Consider the following 22,521-nt stretch of genomic DNA (forward strand, 5'->3'; position numbering starts at 1 on the left):
TAATGGATAGCTTGTGACCAAAAATGTTAATTTCCCAGAAACATCAGGGATCTTCTCAAAGATGAGCCACAGTCTTATAAGACCCTTTATCTTAATTCTGTACTCTTAAACAGAATTTGGAAAAATTACCCATGGCAACTAGCTTTAAGGAACTCACCTGTTATTCCTAGGCTCTTGAGATTTAGAGAGTTTTCCTCTAGTGGCTCATAATCTAGAGACATCCCAGTCCTTAATAGAGTCTGGATTTTGGCTTTCTTTTTCTTCTTTAGGATTGAACCAGCTGCCCTTTGACCCTGCCAACAACAACGAACCCCTGCAGTTTGGTAGTGCCAGTGGCCCTCTGGTCACAGAAGGCCTCATTGAGAATGGAGGGGAGTCAAGCAAGAAAAGAAAGAGAACAAATGCTCCTTCAGGTAAGCTAGGCAATAAGGCACCATCTTGAGCCAGTGATGTTGAGTCACCATTTTCCCAGAGCCTAGTCTGTGACTGGCACTGTGTGGGCATTTGTAAGAACTACAGAAATGAGAGAGTCCCCTGCCCTCAAGGAACTAATGGTGGGATAAAGAGGGGAGTGGGAAAGCACAGAGGTGAATAACTCTAATGACGAGGGTGTCACTGGTGCTGTGGTTAAGTGTGGAAAAGGGGGAAAAACCAGCGGGAGCACAAACGGGGAAGAGTGTCATTCAGCCTTGTGCCTCGTGGAACACTTCACAGCAGAAGTGACATTTGGGTGGCTCAGGCTGTCAAGTGTCCAACTCTGGATTTCAGTGCGGGTCCTAACCTTGGGGTCGTGCGACTGAGCCCTGAGTTGGGCTTTGAGATCAAGTCAGGCATCAGGCTCTGTGCTAGTCATAGAGCCTGCTTGAGACTCTCTCCCTCTCCCCATCCTTTCTCTCTCTGCCTCTCCCCTTCTCCCCACCTCTCGAAAAAAAGGTGATATTTGTAGCTGACCCTTGAATGGGTAGGCTTGAGACAAAAAAAGATGAGTGAAAACATTGATTTAAGTAGGAGCATTGCATGAATGAATGGTTTCATTGTATGTTTTTCTTTGTATGTACATGTGGTGTGCTACCTTCACTTTTACTTGTAATGCAGATAACCGCATGTATCTGCCCCGGCCCACCGCCCGCCTTGTTTCCCACAGTACACACTCTGCCACATTACCTCTTGGAACAGGTAATGAGAAGATTTTCCTAAATCGTTTGTAACAGCTAACTTTTTGTCCTCCCCTCCAATCCCCCTTTACCCTCATGTTCCATTAGCCTATTCTCAGGGTAAATTTCTCCAAAATGAGTGGGGAAGCATTAGGAGAACCAAATTTTAATTCATCATTTGGCATTTTCAAATGTATCTCTTTGTTTCTTGGCTATTCATTTGAAAACAGTATCCACAGTATGTAGAGACTGACTGAGATTTGGGGGCGGGCCTAATACACATGTTCGTGGTGTTTTTGTTTTGTTCTGTTTTGGTTTTGTTGTTTTGTTTTGTTTTACTATTACTTTTATATTCTCCTTATACCATGGAGCATGTTTGCAAACATATAACATCCTATCAGATTCTTAGATTATAGGTCCTTCCTGCTTCCAAATCAAGGTATTTGTCAAATACGGTTCGAAAAACAAAAACACAGTAAAACAGCTATCTGGATCCCTTGAGAAAAGAGTGATTTTTAGAGAACTGTATTTTCTGAAACATTGGAAAGGTGTAGTTTCTAGCTAAGGAACTGGTGTGAGTTCTAATCCCAGCTCTATTTCTGTCTGTGGTTTGGTGGTATTTCCTTAACTTCTTTGAGTTTTACTTTCCTCAGCTGTAAAGTAGAAATGATACTAAAACCCACCTCTTAGGATTTAAATGCAGTTATCTAGGTAAAGTGCTTAGCATGATATCAGTAATTATTTAATAAATGTTGCTGTTGTTTTAATTATTATATAATATTAGGAACTTTAACTTTTTGAGCATCAACACATTTCAGGTTAGGTTAACCGTTATGGATTATTTTAGGTTAACTGTTATGAATACAAATTGTGTGTGTGTGTGTGTGTGTGAATGGATCTGCATTTTTAAGGCATATATTTAACTCTGCTTGATCATTTAGAGGCATAGTTGTTGTACTGCATCATAATACTGTATTACAGTTTTCAGAGTTTGCTAACGAATATATAGGCCTTTTATCTCTACTCCAAAATGTCCTAGACTCTGGTAGCTTTTAAGTTATTACAGCCATATTTTGTATATATCCTGTCTCTTTTCTACAGCCTGCAGTCACTTCTGATTTCTCAGTGTCCTTTCATGCAACAGCCCATTTTCTTCTTCTAATCAGTTACAAACTTTAAAACAAAACAAAACAAAATCCCAGCCAGCTCCAAGTTGGTATTTCAGATTAGTATATTAAGTAAGAGTTAAATCAGCTGTAAGAGAACCTGCTATGGAGAGAGTTATAGGATTTAGGGCATCAACTTTTTTTTTTTTTTTGGATAAGGAGTAGTGTTATTTATTTAGTTATATTTTGTAACACCTTCTTAAAAATTTTTCTGAATTTCTTTTCAGTGTACCAGAGTTCATTGTTTATGCACCACACCCAGTGTTCCATGCAGTACCTGCCCTCCACAATACCCACCACCGGGCTCACCCAACCTCCCACCCACCCCCGCCCTCCACAATACCCACCACCGGGCTCACCCAACCTCCCACCCACCCCCTGCCCCTTCAAAACCCTCAGATTGTTTTTCAGAGTCCGTAGTCTCTCATGGTTCGTCTCCCCCCGCCAATTTCCCCCAACTCCCTTCTCCTCTCCATCTCCCCATGTCCTCCATGTTATTCCTTATGCTCCACAAATAAGTGAAACCAGATGACAATTGACTCTCTCTGCTTGACTTATTTCACTCAGCATAATCTCTTCCATTCCCATCCATGTTGATAGAAAAGTTGGGTATTCATCCTTTCTGATGGAGGCATAATATTCCATAGTGTATATGGACCACATCAACTTTAATACATCTATTTGGGCTGCGCTGAGGCCTTTTTTGATCACTTACTCATTATTCCATTGTGTTCATGATAAGTGATGTGCTAGTTTAGAGTAATACCTCCTGAACTGTAGTTAACTCATGAGGGTGGGGAAAGGGGTATGGGTTCATCTGAACTGTGAACTAACTTAAAAGAATTGCAGTTTTATTTCTAATGAGCATATTCAGTGAGAGCGAAGTAACTGTTGCAGATATAAGATTTTAACAGCAGATTATGCTAATCTATAATTAGCCGAATCAATTTGCATTCAAATAATGAATATGCTGAAGTTCTTAAAAAAGACTATTTTCTTTAAATAGGTGAAATGGGCCCTGGCAGGCTAAATTAGCTCCCTTGCAATCTTTTTCACACTCTTTGCCTGGTGAACCCTTTCTTTGTAAGTAGTATCCTTTCTTTGTAACTCCAGCCCAGGTTAAATTACCACAAATTACAAAAAGGTGAAGTCCAAATTAATGAGGTTTTACTACATAGGGAGTGTCTTATAATTGTTCCGTTGACAATCTTATGGTATTATAAATGAGCAGATTACTTTATAATCATTTTTTCTTCCTGTGCAGTACTAGACACAAAGAGGAGAGAAGATATTTTGTGAGTAGGACCTTCCTTCTCCCTTTGTCACTGTCCCCTCCCTGCATCTTGGCAAGGAGGAAGGCTAGGGTTGGAAGTCCTTAACAGAGTTACCAACCACTTCAGTTCTAAGCCGAGCTAGACATCCAGCCATATTATATTGTTCAACCCTGTGACCCCTTTAAATCAAAGCCATCTTCTTCCCTCTCCTGTCACTGCAAATGAGGAGGGTCGTTGACGGTAGTTCTAGTTCCCCACCATACCTTCTGCTTTTCTTCCTTTCCCATCCATCCCTCTCAGCTCAGCTTATCTCATCTTTGTCTACGATCTACCGCTCTCCTTTTGTACTAAAATTGATTTCTTAAAGGTCACCAGTGATCTCCAAATTGTCAAAGTCAGTGGTCTTTTGGTTGGTCTCAACCACCTTGACCTGTTTGGTTCATTTGTTGCTATAAACAACCTCCCCTACCTTGAATTCTCTCTACTGCAGCTTTCCCTGGCAGTATACTTTACAGATTCATTTTCCTTTGCTGTCTCCTTCAAGCACTCTTTCTCCTTTTTCTCCCTACCATTACTTTCAGTGAGTATACTATTATCCACATTTGTAGGTGAAGAATTAAAGGTTTGATAAACTAAGAGTGAACATCTAGCAAGTGATTTAGTCAGGCCTGTAACTCCACACCCTATCTCTAATTACTGTGCCACATTTTCAATGCTTATAGATGTTGGGAGTCTGGACCTGTTACTAAAATGTATGTTAAACATTGGTGGCGCACTAGGGAAATCCATATTCATGTGAGAATAAGGTGAGCAAAGCTTAGATTTGATCATTTCTAGGATCCTTTCAAACTCTGAGATACCGTGGCCTCTTCTTTTCAGCTTTTTGTTTTTCCCTGCTACTCCCCAAAACAAGTCTTCTAGTTCAGGCAAAGTGATCTGCTACCAAACAAGCATTGTGCCCACCTACTTAGTCCCTTGCTAATGCCATTTTTTTAAAATCTAGAATGATCTCTGTCTTCTTTAACCTGTCAAAATCCTGTCCAACTGAAAGTGCCTAGTACAAGTCCAGCCTTCTCCAGGAAGCCTTCTGCATCATCCATTAGAATTATTCATTTGTACCTCTGAAACCTCTTGGTCATTATATTCATATGACTCATTTGACACTGATTATAGGTTACCTTGCAGTTATCTGCTCATAGGAATATGTCTTAGTCTTTTAACTCAGTCATTAGACCCTTAATGGAAGGGCCCTTGACTCACATGACTTTTAGCAGAGATACAGTGTCTTGCACACAATAGATGCCCAAGAAATATTTGTTAAGTGGTGCCTGCATGACTCAGTCAGTTGGGTGTCTGCCTTTGGCTCAGGTCACGATCTGAAGGTCTTACAGTCGAGCCCTGTGTGGGGCTCCCTGCTCAGTGTGGAATCTGCTTCTCCCTCTCCATTCCCCACACTTGTGCATGTACTCTCTTTCTTTCACTCACTCTCTTAAATAAATAAAATCTTAAAAAAAGAAATATTTGTTGATTGATCATGTTTCTCACTGAATAATTGCTTTATTGGCCTTAATATTCACTGTTACTCTCCTATCATTGCTAGAGTGGAGCTGTGTATAAAACTGGGCACTTGGTATCTAATGTTGATCAGTTGATTTCCTCACTTGACCCTATAGGTCAAACTCCAGACATTTGTAAGATTATATCCTTAGATAAGTCACACATCAAATCTGGGTGCTTGTGAAAAGAATACCTGGCTCTAATGGAATCTTTGGCTCTTTACTAGGTGAAATTTCATGAGTTCCCAAGGGAAACTCATAGGTAGAGTTTGGGTGTCCTGGCCCAAGTCCTCTGTGAAGTAGAGCAGTAATCTGGATTAGACAATACTGCAGTTATTCGACCACAAATTCCTCCTTTATAGATCTGGCTGTTTTGCATCCTTTATCTTTTTTATCAGTTTTTTGAGGGGGTAGGAGTTGGAGGGAGAGGGAAAGAGAGAATCTTAAGCAGCCTCTGCACCCACTGCAGAGCAGGACATGGGGCTCAATCTCACAACCCTGAGATCGTGACCTGAGCCAAAGTCAAGAGACAGATGTTTAACCAAATGCTGAGCCACCCAGGCACCGCTGCAGCTTTTATCTTAAGGTGAGCTCAGCATTCTCTACTGTGTTTGCTCTCAAATTTCACCTTTTCCCAATGGAAGTATTTCCTTGGTGATGATACAGTAACACAAATTGTCAAAGATTGCAGAGTCCACTTATTCAGATGATACTCTATGGCCAAAGAGTAGACCACTATTAAGCCTTCATCAGATCATGATACCAAGTTCCTGTCCATAAGATGCCAGCCACCCTCTGGTGTGAGATCCACCTGAACTTGCAGAAGCAGAGATACCAATCTTCTTTCCAAATACGTCCACAAAAATGAAGAATCCATGAGTCAATGTGGCCATTGAGATGATGATTAAAATTGAATGCATTTTTTTAAGCAACATCATGATATATTAGTATTCAGAGGAAGTGTCAGCTCTCTGGAGGAGTGGGCAACTAACCTGGGGATAATTATGATACCAGAGTGATAATGCAGATGTGGACATTGTCTTGTTTCCATTGTCTTCTTTCATAGGCCTGTTTTGAAAGAGGTTTGCACTTAAAGACATGATGCCCAGTACTAAACAGTATTATCGAAGTTCATGTGAATAATGAATAGCTGAGTATAAAAAGAGAGATTTTCAGCCATTTTCCTTTTGTAATAATAACTGAATCCTAAGAGTTCAGGATCTCCAAGAAGACCCTTCTGTTCAGTAATAATTTGCATTGCTATGGTGATTCTTTCTTTCCTTAATATATTTTTTAAGTTTTTTTTTTTTAATTTTTTTTAGAAAGGGGGCGGGGAGAGAGAGCGCAAGAGGCAGAGGGAGAATCCCAAGCAGGCTCCATGCCCCAGCACAAAGCCCAACTTGGGGCTCAATACAGACTGAGCCATCCAGGTTCCTCTCCTTAATATATTTTCATATTTGTTTCATTTTAGAGATAAAGTGCTAATAACCAGAGAGAAATGACTCACTAAGGTGGGCTAGCATCTTCAGGGATGTTTGATACAATAGGGACTTCTAGTCTCTACACTCAAATCACGGAGCTCCAGATAGGATCTAAACTTGATCAGAGACCCCTAACTCAGTTTCCAAGGTTTCCTTTATAATTTCTGGAAGTCAAGATGAGACTTGACAATATGAAAGATGGTGAAGAGTTCTAGCACTGCCAACGCAAGATTAGTAAGAGGAAGTGGGCCTGAGCAGCAATAATGAGGGGTTGGTCAGACTTAAGGAAGAAATATATTGGAGTGAATTATTAGGGAAAGTTGCTTAAGCCCGTTTGAAAGAGAAATATAAAAATGAGATGAGCACTCATCTCTTTGGGAGTACTTTTTTTTTTTTTTTTTTTTCCGGTCTTGCCTAGAAGAGGGGCAATGAAGCAGGAAACTTTTCTATGACACTTAACAGCCTTTTGATTTACCTTGGACTCACAGGGCTGAGACTTTTATTTCACATATACTTTGAAGTCCATAAATGAAAGCATTGATTGTTTTAAAAGAGAGAAAATGCCACCGTTTTATATCTTGGTGTTTGGTATTTCTAGCATGTCAGCTGAATTATTATATTGCCAAAGGCAAGGAGAGCCTATTGTTCCTTCAAATGGAATTAAAATACGAAGAAAACAAGACTAATAGCCCTACTCAGTTTCTTTAGTCCTTTGGACATTTTTATCTGATTATAGGTTCAAGAAATAAAGCTGTATCTTGATAACTAGAGGATCAAAAAAGTGCACTGACTTCTGTCTTTCTCAGGTTGATAGAAACTCAGTGTGAAATTTTTATCTTCATGGACTGTCAGAGGGAGGGGAGATTGAAGGTGACACAAAAGAGGATAGGGATGCCTGGGTGGCTCAGTCGGTTATGCGTCTGCCTTCACCTCAGGTCATGATCCCAAGGTCCTGGGATCAAGTCCTGCATCAGGCCCCCTGCTTTGTAGGGAGCCTGCTTCTCCCTCTACCCTTCCCCATGCTCTTGTATTCTCTCTCTCTCTCTTTCACAAATAAATAAAATCTTTAAAAAAAAAAAGAGGCAGGATAGAAAAATGCAAATGTATCTCTCTTAAGTTGACCCAACCATGGGAATAGCTTTGGAAAGATTTTATGACTTTATCGTATCTAAGCTTTTAGTACTTCTCTCAGCAGACATGAAGTGTGAGTCAACTTTATGTGATGCTAATATAAAGGCTAGTTGTAGATGTTGAATCATAGTATTTTAGAGTTGGAGGCAACCTTGTCTAACTCCATCATTTTTACAAATGAAGAAACTAAGACCTAGAGAAGGGGCTTTTCTAAAGTCAGATGGTTAATTAGTGGCAGAACCAGAACCGATTACTACCAGACCCGTATAATCATTTCAAGTTGGTTAGGGCTGTGGCATGCAGTTGATTCATTCGTACTGCAGAAAGTATGTCTATAACCTAGAGGAGCTAGCTTCCCCCATGCTAATAGTATTGCATGATTTGTAGCAAGCTAACACAGTGGTATATGACATCCCATATCTGTTCTGCCTGCTACACAGGGGAGGGCCCTTTGATCTCAAGCTACAAAAGGAGTTTGAGACTGGGAAACACCTATGAGGAAATTCCTTCTGTAGAGCTGAACTTCAGCAGCTCAGAAAATCATAGAATAAGCTCTTGGTGACCCCTGCTTCCTTGGCGGGGGATGGTTTGTGTTCCCTACCCCAGCCCACCCTTATGGCCACTCCATCCAAATGGGAAAAAATGTATTATGTTTATGATTTTATCATTATTATTATTAATTATTATTATTATGTTCAGTTATCCTACTTATAGTACATCGTTAGTTTCTGATGTATTATTCAACGATTCATTATTTGCATATAACACCCAGTGCTCATCACAACACTTGTTACAGAAGGAAGGAGGTGGGGTAACTGGGTGATAGGTGTTTATCTATGATTTATACATTGTTGCATAACTTTTTCTGGAGGATCTCTTTCAGTTTCTTGATTTCTAAGTAAAGACTTGTCTGGAAAAAATCAGTTTTAGAGTTCAGAGTAAGAGAATTCTTAGATTTGAAGAGGTGGTTTTCCTCTCCTGTTAACTTAATAACATTATCACAGCTACTGTCCTTCTTGGCTTTGAGGTCTGTTCTGGCCTGCTTGGCTTTAATAGGAGAAAAGAGTGTACTCACACATGTACTGAAAAGAATACTGAAGATTGTAATTTGAGTACTGGACAGGCCACTTAGTAGTAGTACTTTGACCCTAGGTAAATCACAGAGGCCTTTGTGTATAAGCCTCACTTTCCACATCTGTTAAATGAGTAAAGCATTTTGAAAATGGCCAGATTTTTACTTCTTTTACTTTTATAGTTCCTGTTTCTGCTTGTTAGGGTTTGAGAGGGTGAGTGCTTTTCTCCTTCCAGTTCTAAAACAAACTGAAAACAAACACAAAATGCCATGTGAGGAACAAAATTCGGTATCAGCTTTATTATAAGTAAAACTAAGTGGAAGAAATGGCTTAAGCCTAAGGCCTAATGAGGCTCCCTACCATCTTCAGCTCCAAATCTATAGTTTGATATCCACCTATGGAGAAGATTGAATCCGCAAAGCAGACTACTTACCCACCCACTGTCATTGAGAGCAATGACTTGTGTCACAATTCAATGGAAGCTACAGATTAAGAGCTAGGTGGGCCTATGGGCACACCACTAGAAAACATTGGGAAACCAACCATTAGAGTCCACTGTGTGGTACAAAGAAATAGGGTTGTTTTCTTATGTGTGTCAAGTATTCTCTATGTATAAAATCAAGACAGATTCCAGATGAAGCTCAACCTCCTATCATTTGATTTAGCCTCAAAGTAGTACTTCACAGTGAAGAGATATCATTTTCACACATTTCAAACACAGAATATCGCTGCTACCATTTTAGCACGGTCATTCACACGGGGTTGCAAACTCTACAAATATTCCTTTCTCTTCCATGACCCCAAGGTATAATAATTACTTTATTACTACAGCTAATACTATAGAACACTTACTTTGGCCAGACACTATTCTAAGTATTTCAAATGTGTCAACTTATTTAATTTTTCACAGCAACTCTATGATTATCCTTGTTTTACTGATAGGGAAACTTAAATCCAGAGAAGTTAAACAATTTATCCAAATAGTAAATGGAGGAGATGAGATCCAAACCCAGGCAGAGTAGCTCCAAAATCAGTGTCCAGAATCAACTGAATCAGAATAGAAATTGAGGGAGGGGGCAGGCATCAGTTTTATTTATTTAAATCAGAATTGATTTATCTGATGACTGGGACACCTGGGGAGCTCAGTCAGTTAAGCCCAGGACTCTTGATTTCAGCTCAGGTCCTGATCTCAGGGTTGTAAGATTCAGCCCTTCTAGAGAGATTCTCTCTTTCCCACTCCCTCTGCCCCTCACTCCTCCTGCACTTGCACACTCTCTCTCAAAAAGGAGAAAGAAAAAAGAATTGATTTAGCTGATGACTAAGGATAACAGTAAGTGCTCATTCAAGGCTTCACTTCTGCAGTCTGGCTTTCAGGTCAAAATGCCCTTGAGTTAAAACAACCTCTGTCTCCTACAAAGTAAGCAGAGCTTTGTCAGGGCACAGACACACACCCCAGATGATCCCACTTAGCAGGCAGGCTTAAGAACTAGTATAGCTACCCATACTGCATCAGAGTAGCTACGTATTCCTGGACCACCATGGTTCAGAATGTTAGACGTTTGTAGTATTCCATGAGAGTGTGCTTAGAGTCTTCTGCCAAGAACTGAAGTGGCCGTAAAGCAGTAGACCAAAAGGTGGCAAATAAAAGTGGTTGTGTAAATGTTGGCTAGGTATTACAACACAGAGCGAAGAGACCTCCTAATTTGCAGTTTTCTCTTTTTCTGCTCTATTTCCTTATATGCATTTATTATCTATCAAAATAAAAATCCATGAAATTCCCTCTCGTAATGGGGTAGGAGACAGTCTTGATTTTTTTCTAATCTTCAATTTCCTTGATAATGTGAGCTATTCAGTGTAAGCCATGTAGGTTGTAGCATTTCACATTGAGCAACTGCTTGTGTTATAGAATGAATTTTAAAAACATTTTGCTTATTATACATTTGAGCTTTAAGCAAAAGCAACTTTCACCTGCAAGTTGTTTTATGGAATGCGGTGAGTGAGGGTCGATGAGAGTGGCACAGAAATCCAGTAGAGATATGTCTGACTGCTGAGATGGAGGGCACTGTTCTGGGAGGGGAACGGCTTTCTGCAGGTGGCATTCCCTGGCTCCACTTACTTCCTTCTGCATATTGGATTCAATGGCAATAGTACAGGAGTAACAACTCCTATTGAATATCTGTTATGGGGCACCTGGGTGGCTCAGTGGGTTAAAGCTTCTGCCTTTGGCTCAGGTCATGATCTCAGGATCCTGGGATCGAGCCCCACGTCAGGCTCTCTGCTCAGCAGGGAGCCTGCTCCCCCCCCCCGCCCTCTCTCTGCCTGCCTCTCTGCCTACTTGTGATCTCTGTCTGTCAAATAAATAAATAAAATCTTTTTTTTTTAAAGATCTTATTTATTTGTTAAAGAGAGAGAGAGAGACAGAGCACAAGCACAGGCAGACAGAGTGGCAGGCTAGAGGCAGAAGGAGAAGCAGGCTTCCTGCCGAGCAAGGAGCCTGATATGGGACTCGATCCCAGGACGCTGGGATCATGACCTGAGCTGAAGGCAGCCGCTTAACCAACTGAGCCACCCAGGCGTCCCAATAAATAAAATCTTTTTAAAAAATAAATATCTGTTATATGCCAACAACTATAACCAAGTGCTTTACATATACAAGCTCAAGGAAACTTCACAATAAACGTATAAAATAAATAACCACTTTCTATTTTGTTTATCAGTAAAAAAACTGAGGCTTGGAAGAGTAAGAAAAGCTTCCCATGCTGCAGCTAGTCAGTAGTAGAATGACTTTAACAGAAGGGGACAGGATAGCATTGTTAATAGCATGCACTCAGAGTCCTGGCTTTGACCTTAGGCAGGTTACTGCAGCTCTTTGAGCCTTGGTTTCTTTACCTATGAAATAGGAAGAATAATACCAAGAACACAGGTTATTTGGGGATTGAGTGAGACACTGAATAAATAGTGCTTGGTACATGGTGTTCGTTTGTTCAGTGAGTATTTATTTGGTCTTAATGAGTGTGAGGCACTGTGGTAGGTATTAAGAGTACAGCTGGAAATAACACAAACTGACCCTGGCCTTGTGATGCTCACAGTCTAGTGAGGAAGACAGTCATTAAGCAAATAACTGTGCAAGTAATTATTTGCAATTATGCTGAGTGCTGTGAAAGAGTGACTGCTTGCAGTGAATACTCAGTAAATAAGAGCAAATATTTACTGAGTGCCTATTATATGCTCGGCGCTATTCCAGGTAGAGAACTGAGTGCAAGTGCACCATTGGATGAAGAGTGGAGGCATTTTCATGGAATTTTATTTCAGATCAGAGTTGAGGTTAACAAAGTCATCTTTGTTTGTCTAGTGCAGTCAGGGAAGTAGGAGAAAGAAGATAGACTTTCAGAAGCTGTTTGGTTAGTTCACTGAGAAGAGAAGATACCAAGTTGAGAATGTATCTTCTTTCCCCAAAATTAGTTTCTGGGGCTTATGCAACTTGTTTAATGTAAGAGGCATCCTCAGTACGAGTGGCCTTTGTATCTGGCAAGATAGAGCTTTTAAGAGGCTTGTGTGACAAGCCACAGGGACGAGGCTTGCTGTCTAAAATGAATGCTAAGTGCTGAATTTGCCTTAGAACTTGGCATAAAGTCTGAGCAGGAAACAAGTCATAACTATATACTGTTTTCAAATGCTGATTTAAATATCATCCCATGTGAATATAGTGGTTCTATTGGCAAGCTATTTTCTAATCTGTTCTTTTTTATTCCTCTCCATAATTACACTGATCTAGGATGAACAGCCTGAGAAACACTGACTAATGCATCCTAAATTATCTCAGCAGGGTAACCACAAAGATTTCAGCTTCTCTTGATTTTGTGCCAGGTCTCTGTTAAGCAGTTATTACCAACATTAAGTGCGTGCAGAGGGAACTGGCAATTGCCATCAGTGAAGACCGTTGTCCTTTGCCATGAGGTATCCCTCTCTCGGGCATAACAGGCCAAGAAGGAGATGGCTTTTACTTTTTGTCCTCCTGTCAAACAGCTGGAGAGCTTTGTGTTGAAGCCAGACTGCCCAGAAGTGTTCTCTGTCTTGGTCAGAGTGAGTCAGATAAAGGTAACTAAGGAACTTGATTCTCTGCCTTTATTCTGGAACCGTAGCTAATGAAGTTAAGTTTGGTTTGGAACTTGATGCATCTGTACCTGAAGGTCTGTTCTGCATAGCTCTGTGAAGGAGGTTTAATTTTGGACTTGCAAGCGTTCTTTCATGTCATGGAAATTAATCATTTTTTCTGTCAAGTGTGTTGCAAATGTTTTCCCATGTATTTTAACATTATTTATGTTGTCTTCTTTCAAATCAAACCTATTTTATAAAGGTATTTCCTTCTTGTAGATTCTGTTGTCATTCCTGTTAATGTAGAAAACCACATATTTTGGATTTTTCAGAGCAGCCCTAGTGTAACAGGTTCCAGCCTGTTGTCTCCCAAAGTACAAGTACATACGTCAAATCATGCTTTCTCAATTATAGTCAGAAAATTTAATCATTCCACCTATGGTGGTTGGCAGTACAGTTCTTGATCTGTATTCCAGACAGGATCCAGGTGCTCTTTGAGGGAAAAAAAATAGGAGAGCAGAACACACATGTCTCATAGCTCTGGAATCTGGTATGTGCTAAAGGGAATGTGAATATGGTGTAAACACTGATCATTGTCAACACCGTGTCCCCAGCTGTCTTCTAGTGTGACACTCAGACAGCTTGTGTACTTTGGAATGTTTGGTTGCCACTTGAAAATATTTGGTTACACAGAAGAAGGTCTGGAAAAGTTGTGCCCGGTGTCTGTAAAGGGAAATGAGCTGTTTCTTTTGGGACACGGAAAAATCTCTTAAATTCCCACCTGTATTCTTTGAATCTAAGGAATAAAAAGTTTGCTTATCAAATTTTAAAGATTTTCAGATTGTATTTAGCCTATTTATGCAATCAGTTTAAAAGCATTCTCAGCAGTAGGCAATTGCAAACAAATAGTATGCTAATGTATTTATTCAGTAAACTTTTTTTGGATGCCTACTGTGTGTCAGGTGATATTGTATGGAAGGGTAAATGATATGCTAATTTCTAGCAGAAACTGAGAGATGAATAAGACCTGGCTTTTGTCCACAAGATGCCTATATCTGGTAAATAGAAATTATTCCCTTCCACTGATGAAAAACACATCCCTGTGAATCCTAAAGGGACCATATTGGTTAGTTTTTAGTCAGAATTACTGAGTTTCCTTAAAAGCAATAAAACTACATTCACCTTCATTTAATCAGTACCAGTACCCGTTTCCTGTATTTTTTTCTCAGGAGCTCCATTATTATACACTGTTTTCAGGAAAAGCTTGTATGAACATTCAAGTAAGCAAAACAAACTTGTCTTTTTCCAAAATTTCTTCTGTCCAAGTGTCAGTGATGCTTTTAGGATAGATAAGAAATGGTGAAAATAATTTTGGTTTGAACTGATGGGTATTTAGATGGTAGAAATAAGAGAAAATGGTAATTTCGGGGCTTTAAGTCTTTTTAAGCCTTAAGTGCCATAAGGAATAACACATTTTTCACTGAGAAATGTTCTGGGGGTGATAATTGGCTTCCTGTTGCATACTGAACATGGCTTGAGAAGAAAATGCTTCCCCTCGATTATTAAATAGGCAGCGTTGGTATTGTATTTTTAAAATTAACTCAATAAACATTTGTTCTGATAATTAGACTACATAGAGCTTCATGCTGAGGGTACATTTTCATTTGTGTATGCAATTTAAAAGTTTCTTAAGAGTAGGTCAGCTTTAAAAAATGATCATGAATATTGGACTGATCATCTTTCCCCCCCCCTCCTACCCTGCCCTCTTATCTCCATCAAGGCTTTATTTGATGTTTAGACCCCATGGTGAAGTTCTAAAGCATCAGAATTTCAAGGATAGCTCTGCAATTTGGAATGCCATCTCTCTGCACCCTGCCCTCCTCACAACATACATACTCACATCATTTCTCACAATTGTTCTTTGAAAGGATCAAGGTGACTTTGCTTCCAGGGGAGCTCCTGAGTTATTTTTACAAGTTAGCAGCAGCCCAGTAATTCTGTCCCCTTCCTTGTAGAACAGGCTCTCAACTCTTTCAGATATCCTTGACCATTCTTGGCTAGTTTGCTTCCAAGATGAGAATCTGCAGTACTGAGCATCACCAGAAGGGCTCAACAACTCCTGTGGAGGGTGGGAGATGGTCCACTGTTATACTGAAAGCTTAGTTTGGAATAAGAAGAGAATCAGAGCATGGAGTGGGGGTATTGGGAAGAAAAGATGGGGATGTATGGAAGAAGGGACACTTAGAGATCATCTAATCCAGTGATTCTCAACCAATATGCCTAAGGGATGCATTCATCTCTGTATTTGTTTTTATTTGTCACTACAGCAGTAATCCTTGTGACAGGGTATTCTAATTGGAGTGGCTACTAAGAAAGAATATATGTGTAGTTTTTTTGTTGTTGTTGTTAAGTGTCCTCTCCTCTCATTTTAATTGAATTGTTTCCAAACATCATGCAACAGTTCAGCGTTGGAACTGTGACTTAATCCCAGATCTCTGGACTCCTTATTCCCTTTTCTTTCTCACTGTGCATTGCTGTAAAAAAAAAAAAAAGAAAGAAAGAAAGAAAAAGAAAGGAAAAGAAGAAAGGCAGCAGATGAAAAAGGAAGGAAAGGAAAATAACTGTGTGTGGTGGCCTGCCTGCCTCCACTATCACTTAGTCCTTAAAAAGTTTCAAATGGCCCAAGTTCTTAATTTAAGATCCCAGCCATACTGTCTTTCCAGCCTCATCTCCTGCCAGCACCCTCCCTAGAGCCTTGTTACAACAACAATGGAATTCTTGACAGAATATGCCATGTGCTTTCAATCCATTCTCCCTGCCCAGAATATCCTTTCTCTTAGCCAGGCAAAGTCTAGTTCGCTCCCCACAGTGAAAATTATTTATCATGGTGCTGCGTACTTTGTGCCAAAATATCAGCAAGTAGTAGCTTTGGCTGAATAAATACATACTAAACTTACACAATTTTCACCTTCTTTGAAGGAAAACATTGCCAAGCCCAGCTCTACAATGACCATGTGTAGCATTAAGCTTACCTTGATCTCACAGTCTGAATTAAATTCTTTCTCCTGTGTTCAAATTAGCATTTTGTTTCTCTTGTAGCTAGTTACTATTTCTTGTCTTATATTATTGAAATTTATATATGCACACATAGATTCTACTAGCTTGTAAGTTCATGAAGGCAAGGATTGTGCCTTACTCATCTTTATACTCTTTCTTCAGTACACATCACAGTGCTACAAACAAAGTAGGTACTCAGTAAATGTAGTAAATGAATGAGTAAATTTTTCTTATTTTCATAATTTGTCTTGAACTAACATGTTCCTTGCTAGATTGTCAACTCTTCAGAGACAGAAGTCTTATCTTGTTTATTCATTCATTCATTCATTCATTCCCTAAATACTTGTCATGTGCCTGCTATGTGCCAGGCATGTTTTAGGTGATAGACATATTGCAGTTAATAAAACAATGTTGGTTCCTGCCCTCATGGAGCAGACATTCTAATGAGCGAATCAGAGAATAAACAAATAGATACATAAGTTCAGGTACTTAGTAACCTAAAAAAATAATAATAGAGCAGGTTAATGGTTCAGAATGGACAAGGGCTACAATTTGGATAGGGTGCTTAGGGAAAGACTGAGTAAGTGACATTTGAGCAGAGACTTTGTCTTGCCTTTATAACCTACTCCCAACTTTACCTCAAACCACTTTATAGCTAGTATAGAGCTAACTGTATAGTTTACCGCCTATGATATTTACTGACTTTTACTATATCCTTATGAGGTAGTAGGGTAAGAGCCAGTATTAATCATTGCTTAAACCCATGGACTCTGGAGTACTGGGGTTGGAACTACCACTAGTCTGTGATCTTGAACAAGTCACTAACATCTCTAAGCCTTAGTTTCCTAAATCTGTAAAATAGAGAAAATAGCATTTACCTCATGGGGTAATTTTATGGATTACATGAAGTAATTTATGTTAGGTTGCTTCTTATGAAGACTGCATGAAATAATTTAAAATTTTTGCAAATGTAGTAGAAAACCCAGGAGTAGACCTATACATGTATGGAGCTCTGAGGTAGCATGTCAGATCAGTAGGGAATGTAGAAATTAGAAGCTGTAATTATGGTTATCCATATGGAAAAAAGATGAAAATAAATCCTGTCTCATAGCATGCATAGGATCAGTTAAGAGTATAAATTTCAAAAACAAAATCTTAAAACTCTTAGCAGAAATTGTCAGTGAATATCTTCCTAACTTTGAAATAAAAAAAGATACCTTAAAACACAAGAAGAATTGACTATAAAATAAAATATTGATAGATTTAACTGTTTAAAATTTAAAATGTTCATTAAAATATATGCCTGGGTGGCTCAGTTGGTTGGACGACTGCCTTCGGCTCAGGTCATGATCCCGGAGTCCCGGGATCGAGTCCCGCATCGGGCTCCCAGCTCCATGGGGAGTCTGCTTCTCCCTCTGACCTTCTCTGCACTCATGCTCTCTCTCACTGTCTCTCTCTCTCAAATAAATAAATAAAATCTTTAAAAATATATATACCTTAGAGAACAAGAAAATGCAAGTTACAAACTGGGAGAAAATATTCACAAAATATTCTGACAAATGATAGCAAGAATAGATGAGGAACCTGTACAGATTATTTTAAAGCACAAGCAATCCCATAGAAAAACGGAAAAAAGACATGAACAGACATTTCACAGCATTGTAGACACTTATGGCCAATTAACTTAGGAAAAGATTCAGCACCATTATTAACCAGGAAAATTTACATCAAATCATAATATGACACCACTTTATATCCAGTTGGTTGGCAAAAAAGTGTAAGGTGACAGTACAAAGCAGCCTTTCTCGACTGAGGTTACTGGAGAGAACAAAGTGCTAATGCCCCAAAGCATCAGTTGTAAGTAAAGAATCAACTTCTTTCCTGTGCACTAGAATGATATCAGTTATGCACCATCCTTGAGAGAATTGAGGAGATAGTCAAATAATTTTCAGTGTCCTGTGGTTCAGAAGATGAACTCCGGCTTAGAAAGTAAAGTAACTCAAGAACATGATTTTCTTACATATTATTGGTAGGAATGCAGTAGTCCCCCCTTATCTGTGGTTTTGTTTTTCATGGTTTCAGTTACCCATGATCAACCACAGTCTAGAAGCAGATGATCCTCCTTCTGACTTATTATCAGAAGGTCACTAGTAGCCTAACATTGTATCATAATGCCTAGGTCTTTCAGTCTCACTTCATGCCATCCCCTGGGCATTTTATCATCTCACATAATCACAAGAGGAAGGGGGAGTACAGTACAATAAGGTCTTTTGAGAGAGAGAAAGAGACCACATTCACACTTTTATTACAGCATATTATCATTGTTCTATTTTATTATTGTTAATCTTTTATTGTGCTTAATTTATAAATTAAACTTTATCATAGGTATGTATGTATAGGAAAAAATATAGTATACATATAGAGTTCAGTACTATCCACCATTTCAGGCATCCACTGAGGGTCTTGGAACAGATCCCCTATGGATAAGGGGAACTACTGTCTAGATAAATTGCTGAGAGGATTTTGGAATATATTTTTTCATTGTCTCCTAAAGTTGAACATTCATATTCCTTATGACCCCAAAATTCTACTAGATCAATACCTAAGAGAAAACCTCTTATTCATATATGACAGAAGATACATACAAATATGTTTATAACAGCATAGCTCACAGTACAAAAATTTAGAAACAACCTAAATTCTATCAACATTAATAATGGATTAATAAAATATAGTATATTTGTGCACTGGAATATTATATGGCATTCAGAACAAATGAACTATAGCCCTACATTTAAAAATGAATGAATCTTAGCAGTAGTATCTTAGATGAAAAAGTCCTAAAATATTACAGAGCATGTTATATTTTGATAAAGTTAAAAATTAAAATATTTAATTTTTATATTACATATAGGTGTGATAAACCTAATTTTTTAAAAAGCAAAGGGATAATAAACACAGAAATCAGGATGATGGCTGAAGGAGGCTGTCCTTGGTTGGGAAGTAGAGGGGATGTAAGATGGAAGTGAAGGAATCTTTATGATTAGATTTAGATTATTGTCAAGGTCTTAATTTTTATCTTGGGCTGTGAGTTTGCAGGTGCTTTTTACATTATGAAAAGGAACTAGCTAAATAAATAGGTGACCTGTGCTAAGAACATGTCATAATGAAGTTTTATGATTAATCCAATTGTATGCACCTGAAAGCCTAAAATAAATGTATGCATAATGAAGTGTTTAGCCCAGTGCTTTTGATATAAAATAAAGTTGGGTATATGACTGTTGTTACCGGCATTTCTTCTTCCTCCTATTGCTCCTCATTTTGCCTCCTGTCAAGCAATTACTCTTTTCCTATTGTGCCTGAGAATTAATGATTAGAAATATTATTTTGCATGAAGTTATACCAAATGACTGAGAGAACCATGTTCAGAATGTAACAGTTCCTGAGTTTTCAACCTTTTATAAATCCATGAGACCTCTTTCACTAAATTGTGCTTTAAAAAAAAAAAGTACTCTGCGTATATATTTTTAGGATATTATCAACACCAAAAATCTTTAACCTCTGCATATTATGACTTTGGTACTCAATATCATAATAGTAATCTAATCTAATAGTGGCAGATGGTACTGAATTAAGAATTAAGACACTCTGCTAGAAGATTATAGTATGTGATGAATGCCTAGCTAGAGAAAGAGAATTGCATTCCCAGCGTGGATCTGTAAGTCTGTCAGCTATGATTATTTAATTATTTGTTAGACATTACATAGTACCTTCTCTTCATTCTCTGCCACAAATATTACTTTGTTCCCACCATCAAAAGACCTAAACTATAGCTTTTTAGGAGAGTACGTTTTCTTCTGTTTTACCATTTTATTTTGTTTAAAATTTTAAATTTTAGTAGTTGACTATGGAAGGCAATATGGAGGTTCCTCAAAGAGAAATACCATATGATCTAATAATTCTAGTATTGGGTTTTTACCCAGAGGAAAAGAAGACTCTAATTTGAAGAGATACAAACATATATGCACCCTGTTTATTGCAGCATTATTTACAATAGCCAATATGGAAGTAATCTAAGTGTCCATCAGTAGACAACTGAATAAGGAAAATGTGGGGAAGACACACACACACACACACACACACACACACAGGAATATTACACAGCCATAAAAAGGATAGGATCTTGCCATTTGTGACAATATAGATGTACCTACAGGGTATTATGCTGAGTAAAATGGTCAAACCAAGAAAAGGCAAATACCATATGATTTTACTCCTTTGTGGAATCTAGAAAACTGAACAAATGAATAGGTGAACAAGTTTTTAATGTCACAGTGGGGGAAAATGACTTGGAGGTTGTTGTCTGATTTTAGTATCTTTTTGTGGTACAGAATTCAGTGCATTATAGAAAAAAGAATCCTATGAAAGATTAGAAGGTAAAGGCAAGGAAAATGGAGTAGTACAGGGGGAGGAGAGTGGAAATATAGGAACGAGAAGCCAGAAGACCTGGAGTTTAAGCTCTGCCCTCATATCATTATTTGAACTTAGGCAAATTATATACCTTCTCTAAGTTTCCATTTTCTGGGATACAATGAAGAGATTAGACTATGTCTCTTTAAGCATAACCATCTTTAAATGTAAGACAAATAGGGCAACTTCTACTTCCAGGAAGATGGAGTAGACATACTTTTTCCTGTTCTTCCCACTGAGTACAAGTAAAAACTCTGCATATTATCTATTTTAAATCATAAAGACTGAAAGATACAGAGGTGGCAGACTATTCTAGGGACATTGGAACCTGAGGAATGACATGGTGATGAGTTCCCTGGGTTTTCATTTTGCCTCATATGTCTCACACTTGGAGCTAAAGAAACCAGAAACCAGAAACCAAGAAACCACCAATGAGTGCAGATAAAAAAACAAAGGCCAAATAAAAGCTTGTTCTCTCTAGCCAAAATATCAGGAAAAGAGGAGCCTAGTAAGATGGAAAATCTGTAGATAGTAACTAAGTGCTCTATTTCTGTGCCAAATAGCACAGAAGAACTGGCCCTATTTCCACCCATTCTCAGCCAAGAGGGAAACCTGCATTTCCATCTTCAAAAGGCTCTAGCAAGGTGCTAGAGACCCCTGCCAAGGTAGTATCAGAGAAGACAGGGTACCTAGCTAGAATTTTCAACCCCACTGGCCAACAATGAACCACCCTTCCCCCACTCTCCCAGTGTTATCAGGAGGGATCATCTGGGATGCTTGGACTTGGACTTCTCTCCAAGAGTTGACAGTTGTAATGCTGTCTCTCCTCACTGTTGCGGTGTTGGGGAAGTATTAGAAATTCTTGTCATTATCACCCAGGAGTAATAAAGCCTCCCCCACCACCCGGTGTCATTGGAGATTATGTGGGTGTCTGGAACTCATACACCTGCCCATCAGTAATGAGAAGACCACCCTGCTCAGATGTCAGTGGAGGCTGTGGAGAACTTGGACTTCTGCCTCTATCTGGGAGTAATGAGGCAGCATTCCCTTCCTCCTACTAGAATGATGTTAAATAATGCCCACTAAAACAGAAGATTTAAATAAAATCCAGAATATATCCAAAATATACAGGCTGCAGTTGAAAATCACTCCTCATACAGAGAACCAGGACAGTTTCAAACTGAATGAAAAAATAATATCAATAGATGCAAGCACTAAAACAGATTAGAATTGTCTGACAAAGATTTCAAAGCAGCCATGATAAAAATCTTTCAATAAGCAATTATGAACATGCTTGAAACAAGTGGGAAAAAAAAACAGAAAACACCAACAAAGAAAGTCTTAGCAAAAATATAGAAGTTATAATGAAGAACCAAATGGAAAATTTTAAACTGAAATATACAGCAATGTCCAAAATAAAAAGCTCCATGGATGAGATTAGTGAGAATAACAGAGGGGAAAAAATTGGTGAACTGGAAGATAAAGCAATAGAAATTACCCAGTCTGAACAACAGAGAGGTAGTAGACAAAAAAAATGAACAGAGATTCAGGGACATGTGACAGTACAGTAAAAGATGTAACATTCATTTCATCAGAGTTCAAGAAGAAAAGAAGAAAAAGGGTGCAGCTGAAAAAGCAACTGAAGAAGTGATGTCTAAAAACTTCCCAAATTTGGGAAGAGATAGAAACTTATGAATTCAAGAAGGTGAGCACGCCCAAAGAAAGAGAAGCAGAGAGCGAGGGAGAGAGAAACTCAAGCAGACTCTGCACTGAGCCTAACATGGGGCTCAGTCTCACAGGCTGAGATCACGATCTGAGACAAAACCAAGAGTCAAAAATGCTCAACTGACTGCACTGCCCAGGTGCCCCTAGAGTTCTAAAAACGAAAGGAAAAGAAACAATCTTGAAAGAAGACAGAAAAACAACACCTTACCTACAGTAGAAAAATAATTAAAATGACAGCATATTTAACATCACAAACTATGGAGGCCAGAAGGAAGTAGCACAATATATTTCAGGCGCCAAAAGAAGTATCAACCGACAATGCTATACCCATGAAAATGT

The 22,521-nt window shown here is 38.8% G+C and overlaps 1 protein-coding gene across 13 annotated transcripts in view; it reads left to right on the forward strand.

Annotated features, from left to right (window-relative positions):
- The window catches only part of ENOX2 (ecto-NOX disulfide-thiol exchanger 2), a 304,031-nt gene that overhangs the window by 144,110 nt on the left and 137,400 nt on the right, over positions 1–22,521 (forward strand). For 9 of the 13 annotated variants that reach the window (XM_082717712.1, XM_082717711.1, XM_082717703.1 and 6 more), the window contains one exon: positions 270–413. The exons of the other annotated variants lie outside the window; for them this stretch is intronic. The gene's annotated coding sequence lies outside the window, so the exon portion shown is untranslated. The remainder of the gene's footprint in view (positions 1–269; positions 414–22,521) is intronic. 13 annotated transcript variants of the gene reach the window in all.

This window comes from Mustela nivalis (assembly GCF_964662115.1).
Source record: "Mustela nivalis genome assembly, chromosome: X".
Taxonomy (NCBI): Eukaryota; Metazoa; Chordata; class Mammalia; order Carnivora; family Mustelidae; genus Mustela; species Mustela nivalis.